Here is a 6,702-nt window from a genome sequence, read left to right on the forward strand (position 1 = left end):
GACCAACAGCAACAAAATATGTGATGTAATTATATACAAACACTGCATTTGCACTTTTTCACAAAACGAAAACCACACCATTGGGAAAACTTAATGTTTTGTTTAATACAAAAAAACAGGGAAAGGCTTGAAAAACACTGAGAGTTGAGACTCATGGTGCAGGGTGAGGGTCTCAGTGCAGGCATTCAGGCTCCATTGAATCCCCCTCTGGTTCTTGTGCTGAAAGAGGGAGTAACAGACAGGAGAAAGGGTTATACACACACAGCACACCTATTGGATGGGAAATGCCTTGGGGAGATAAGGTGTTTACTTATATAAAACAGTATTAAACTTACCTTGTGTTTTCACTCTCACTTAAGTCCCTCTCCCTTTGCCACCAATCCAGAATCAGCTGAGCTGCAACATTATACAGACAGGTAATAATCAACATAATCACAAGGACACAATATGGCTCTGCTAAAAACACTCACTCTTACACGCACCAGTTATATTTATCTAATATTTAACTCCCTCCACCCCCCCGCATACAATCCCGTTTAGAAGCCCCTCTTCTCTAATTCAACATGTTGGACGAAATGACATTAAGAGAACGGAATTTACAATTAAAAGGCTGTTCAACGTGTGTTGCTAACTTGCTTCGGTATGCTAGCTTAATCTGTTATCTGTAAACGTTCCCTAAATCTACTAATTTAGGGATAATCCACTGACATCCTTTAATACACATGTTCATTTGAATCAGATGTACTGATAATATCCGCAATATAAATCTTTAAACTTCTTCTTACCTTTAAAAGTCCGTCACGAACGGTCTATTATGCTGCAACTCCACAGCTCTGCCAGCCTTGGCGCTAACTTCCGGGGAACGATTGAGAGGCTCCACGATCCGCCATTGCTGTAAAAAAGTGGTCCATTGGAGTGAACGGAGATGTCTTAACTCTTCTATTAAATAGCTCTGGGTACTACCATGGGCGTAGGAAGCATCCTGAATGTGGGGGGGGGGGATTTTTAACGGGGGGTGTCCTCTTTTATTGTGTTACTTTTATGTGGCTATACTAGCATGAGGAAAATGATGGGTACATTTTGCAGTGGCAAACCGTGTCTATCACAACTGGACATTCTGTAGACATACACATGTATGGGGACACATGGGGAAACAATGGGGGTCAGGCGAGCTTTGCCCTAAAGTTTTGGGATTTGAGAGAACAGGATGCATCACCTGACTTATTAAGGCAGGAAAAGTGTTTAAAAGGCGGGGAAAAGATTTTGAAATGTCGGGAAAAGTGTTGTAAATAGAGACAGAGTGTACCCAGAGAGCAGGATGCAGCACCTGCCTTTTTAAGGCAGGAAAAGTGTTTAAAAGGCGGGGGAAAGTGTTTGAATCCTGGGTAAAAGTTGTTTAAATAGTCTGATACTACCAGGGTGTCAGAGCACTTTACAAGGCAGGAACAGTGTTTCAATCCTGGATAATGTGTTTCAAATGTGGGGGAAACGGTTTTAAATAGGAGGAGAGTGTACCCAGAGAACCAGGGCGCATTATTTCCCTTTGCAAGGCCGAAATAATGTTTAAAATGTTGGCAAAGTGTATTAAATAACTACAGAGTATCCAGACGACCAGGGCGCAATATTTCACTTTACAAGGCAGAAATAATGTTCTTAAACGTCAGGACGATTGTGTTAGCATGTCCAATTGATGGACTTTATTTTGTATTGAAAAGGTCCCTGGATTGGACAAAATATGTACAATACACGTACATTTCAATACACAATACATTCCATCAATTGGACATGAAGCAGGCTGCAGCATCTCACTTTACAAGGCAGGAAAGGTGTTCCAAGTGTCTGGGAAAGTGTCTTAAATAGGTACAGAGTGTATCCAGACTACCAGGGCACATTATTTCACTTTACAAGGCAACAATAATGTTTAAAATGTTAGCAAAGTGTATAAAATAGCTACAGAGTGTATCCAGACGACCAGGGCGCATTATATTTCCAAGGCAGAAATAATGTTTAAAATGGCGGGAAAAGTGTATTAAATAGCTACAGAGTGTACCCAGTCGACCAGGCCGCATTATTTCACTTTATCAGTTAGAGATAGTGATTAAAATGACGGGAAAAGTTTTTTTAAACATTGGGACGATTGTGTTAGCATGTCCAATTGATGGACAAGATATGTATAATACATGTACCGTTCAATACAAAATAAAGTCCATCAATTGGACAGGCTCATATTTCCACAATGCATTGACAGAGGAAGCTGATACTTGAACGGTGATATATAGGCCACCATATGATGTATTGGTGTGAGAATTGAGACATTTGGACAATGTCAAATATTTATAAACGTTGCAGGGATTACAAACTTGGTATAGTGACAGTTGATACCCGTTGTAGCACACCCATAACGTTTGGGGGCCAGGCACACTTGTTTACCCGTTTAAAGCACGTTTCATCTTTGTAACACGTTGCCTAAGTTTTTCCCAAGTGCAGCAAATAAATTACACGGTCTTAGAGCTCCCCCTGCTGGAAAATGTGTATATTGCATGTTGGTGTCCATTTGGGAACTCTCCTGCCACTGGCTGGAGAATTTGCATACGAAGTGGACATCTCAATTAGATTGAGAGGATATCTGTATAATTGCGGGAGAAATCCCATGTTAGCTCTGTCCATAAAGTGGAAATTCCCCTTACTTCTCCGCGGTCACAGCGGGAGGAGAAGAGGCAGTGGCTGTTAACCAAAAGCCGGTCAGGGGCAGTGTGATGGGTCGATGTTGTTGGACGACAGGGCGTTTATGCATCAGGGCTCCACCCACTGTACCCATAGAGTCCAGTAGAGGGCGGAGCCTGTGTAAGATATAATGGGGGGTTACATATCCCTAGTTATATAAGCACAGGCAGAGCCCTCTACTTGGGGCCCTGTCTGTCCTATGCCGCTCGCTGAAGAGGGTGTAGGATGACAGTCGGGAGGCATGGCCGCCTTTTATACGGTGGGATAGCGCACGCATTCAGGGAGGCCCGCCCTGAGGGGCCGGCTATGTTTATAGATATCTCAGTAGGTGAATGCTCACATAGCATGATTGAGGGTAGTACCCATAGAGTCCAGTAGAGGGCTCTGCCTGTGCTTATATACTAGGGTTACAATACGTAACCCTCCGTTTCCCACCAAAATGATGTGTCCATACAATTAAACAGCATTCTCAATTACATTGGATTAAAGAAGAAGTGTTTTAACGGTCTTTTTCCAATCAGAGGTGGTAACGGTTGTTGGCCTGTGTTTTGAAACAGAAAATGCCTTTTATAGCCTGATTTTGAGATATCTGGAAAATATGAAAAAGCCCTCTGTAACGGAGGTGATCTCTGGGGCCGTAGATCTCGGTCTCCGTTACTTGGATATAGCTTCATTATTGGCGAAGCATATTCATTTGTTCCACGCTAAAACATTGCACAGGAAGCATGTGCATATATGTAATGTATGCATCTATTTGTCACGATCTGTCTATGTTTTAGTTTGTCTGTCTCTGTTTCCTGTTTTAGCTTGAAAAGTGTTCCCCCTCCTCACCTGTTACTTGTTTGTTTGATTAGTCCTGTGTGTATTTAGGTTCTGTTTTCCTGTTAGTGTGTGTGTGGGAGAACCTTGTTGCTGGTGACTGTGTTCACGTGAGACAGTAATATTGAGGCTGTGTCATGTACCACAATGAGTAATAAATGCCCACACCGGGTTGTATTTGGACGTTCTGCCTCTGCCTCCTTGCTTGGTCGGGCCGCTGAATGATCAGCTTCACACTTTCCATTAATCTTTGCAATCACATTTTATCTTTTGTGGTATTTTCTTCTGCCTCTACTCAACCAACATACAAACACATGCCCTTCATCCCATTACCAACTCACGCCACGCTCATTTTCACATTCTGCTCCGTATGTCAGAGATAACTACTTACACAGAAGAGGAAGAGCAGCAACATTACTCTGGATAATGTGAACCACACTCCCTGAGTCTGCTTCATCGGCAGTCCCACTGTTCAGTGTCTTTATCAGTAAGACTCCAACCAGCAGCACCAGCTGTATGGGATCGATGATACCGAGAGAGTGGGCACTATTATGGCGCTTTTCCACTGCAGGACCTAGCACCGCTTAGTACGGTATGGTTAAGCCTTGGTAGGCCAGGCTCACTTGCTGCGTTTCCATTACAGTTTAGTTACTGGGGTAGTAACTATAGTAACGCAGTGTGCATAAAACTGCCGTGACGTCATCTTCAATGCGAACCACAAAACCAAAACATCAGCTGTTAGCTGTTAGCACTCACAGCTCCTCATATCTGTTCAGAAACTAGACAACAGTTAAACAAGTACAAACCACAGACTGTCATGGCGAATACAGTTGCTGGTATTTTTAAATGAGCTGTTGCGACTTCCGACTGATTTCGATAGAGCGGGTCACATATTCAGCCCGGTTGTTGGCCCGGTAAGAACCTCGATTTTGGAGGGCCAGAAAAAAGGTGAAAAAGTAGCCCTGAGCCGGAACTACCCCTAGTGAAAAAGCAAAACAAAGCGGGCCAGGTAAGTGGGCCACACCACAACCCAATGATTGACCTGTTGCTGAGTTTCTTTAAGGCCCTGTCACACTGTCCCGAAATTGACTCCCGATGGACACACGAATATGGATTTGTGAATCTCGCACGAAGATGGCCCCGAACTTGGTCATCGGCCAAGCAACAGCCGAAGCAAGTACGATGCCTACAGAAGGCCACACGATGGCACCCGAACCTCACACGAAGGCGACACGTGACCTCCCGATGGTATAAAAGCTTCGGCCGTGTGGGAAATCAAATTCTTGATCGGAGATCATTGGGAGCAGAACACAAGGTAAATTCTACTTTAATTCTACGTTAACATGCCACCCAAGGCAGGGAGAGGCAGACGGAAGAAGCTGGCTGTTAAATACACTCAGAAGAGGAAACCAGAGGAAACCGAGGTCCAAGAACACAGCACTGAGTCTGCAACCAGAGAGAGAAAGGGGAGGAAATGCAAGAAAGTCGGGCCAACTAAAACTCCAGAGCGGCCCCCAGAGGGTTCCAGGTCTCCTCAGCAGTCCGAAGAGTCTCGGCAGCATTCACCTTCTCCTCGTCGTAACAGACATGCCGAATCCTCGGAGAATGAAGGTAAATATTTCCAACTTATTTTTGGTATGGATGGGGGCAGGCTTCGAGTTATAAACTGTGCTCTATGGGGAGTCTGCTGCTGCGTGTGAGTGTGTGTGGGTACGCATGTGCGCTCCCACACACACTCACACGCAGCAACAGCAGCCCTCTCTCTACTTGCTACAAACTTAAATATGAAAAGGTTCAACTACACACACACACATCATTGGCATAGATTGCGTAATAATGTATTGCGCACCTTGGAGGTGCAGTGCAGGCATATTGTCATTCAAGAGATGCGTAGTTCTTTTGGAAAGCATTTTTTTCTTTTAGCCTATTTACCTCGTTAACGTAAAAAATACTGATTACATTGACACATACATTATTTGTGATTAAAATAATGGTTGTTGGTAACGTATTAGCGACCCCCACAGACGTATAGTTTCACTGCGTCTGTGGGAGCTCAGACCCCTCCTTATGTGAGCTCAGCTTCCATTGGCTCGTACATAACTCGAACCCTGGATGGGGGGCAAGAGGGGTAATTGATTTTGTTATATATTCTCATACATTGTTGTCCTGCATGTACTTAATTTGTTTTTCATTTGGTATATTTTCAGATGAGTCAGCCTCCCCCGCCCTCCCTGCAGGCAAGTCCAAGCCTGAAGTGGGCAAGGGCGACAAAGGGAAAGGCAAGGCCCAGAAGGAGAACCCACCCCCTGGTGTATCATACAGCTTCACAGAGGCGCAGGAGGAGGCAATCGCTTGCTGGGTGAAGAGTAAGAAGCTACTGTATGACATGAAGGACAAACAGTACAAAGAGAAGGCATTAAAGAGGCACCTATGGGAGGGAAAGGCTGCGGAGTACAGGTTGGATTGTAAGTAGAAAAAAATGTACATTTCAATTACTTTCAAATATTTGAAATCTATTTCAGATACTTGACATACATTGCTGCCAATAAACATTTCAATGAATGGACTAATTATTTGTTTTGATTTCTGTCATTGCAGATCATTCAATTCTGAAATGGTATCAAACACAGAGGACTCGATTCTCAAAGCTGCGGGAGGGCCAACCCAAGAAGAAATCCCAGAAGAGGTCTGGTGATGGTCTGTCGAGCAGTGACGAGGAAGACCCTATCCTTGCTGAGGAGGCCAGTGAGAATGACAGTGACCGTGACAAGTTCATCCGCCGGGTCTTTGGGTTTCTAAAGCCACACATCAAGGAAATACCAGCTAGTGTGAGTATATCATTGAAATTAAATTAAAACGTAACTTTGTCGAAAATGTTCAATTTCCCACATTTTTGTTTCCAAATATAACTTTCAAATGTACTTATGTTTGTTTTCTATTTTTGTCTTTGCAGTTTAAGGACAAGTTGGCCCTGGCTGAGACGGGTGAGCTGGCTGGGAGTGACGACAGTTTTGCAGACAGGGAGCCCAACCAGAAGTACACTGGCTACCCTACACCGAGACCTCCTTCCAGGACAGCAACAGCTGCCGAGGACCAACCCGAGTCTCCTATGGAGATGAGAGTTACCGGAGAATCATCCCGTGATCTCCAAGATAGGCC

The 6,702-nt window shown here is 44.2% G+C and overlaps 1 long non-coding RNA gene across 1 annotated transcript; it reads right to left on the reverse strand.

The window, feature by feature from the left end:
- Positions 1–200: 200 nt before the first annotated feature.
- On the reverse strand, positions 201–907 carry LOC139434127 (uncharacterized). The gene is made up of 3 exons (XR_011643557.1): positions 786–907; positions 336–396; positions 201–219 (listed from the first exon to the last, which is right to left on the reverse strand). It is a non-coding gene; the product is annotated as an uncharacterized lncRNA (long non-coding RNA).
- Positions 908–6,702: the final 5,795 nt, after the last annotated feature.

The sequence above is a fragment of the Pseudochaenichthys georgianus genome, chromosome 7, assembly GCF_902827115.2.
Source record: "Pseudochaenichthys georgianus chromosome 7, fPseGeo1.2, whole genome shotgun sequence".
In the NCBI taxonomy this organism is placed as follows: Eukaryota; Metazoa; Chordata; class Actinopteri; order Perciformes; family Channichthyidae; genus Pseudochaenichthys; species Pseudochaenichthys georgianus.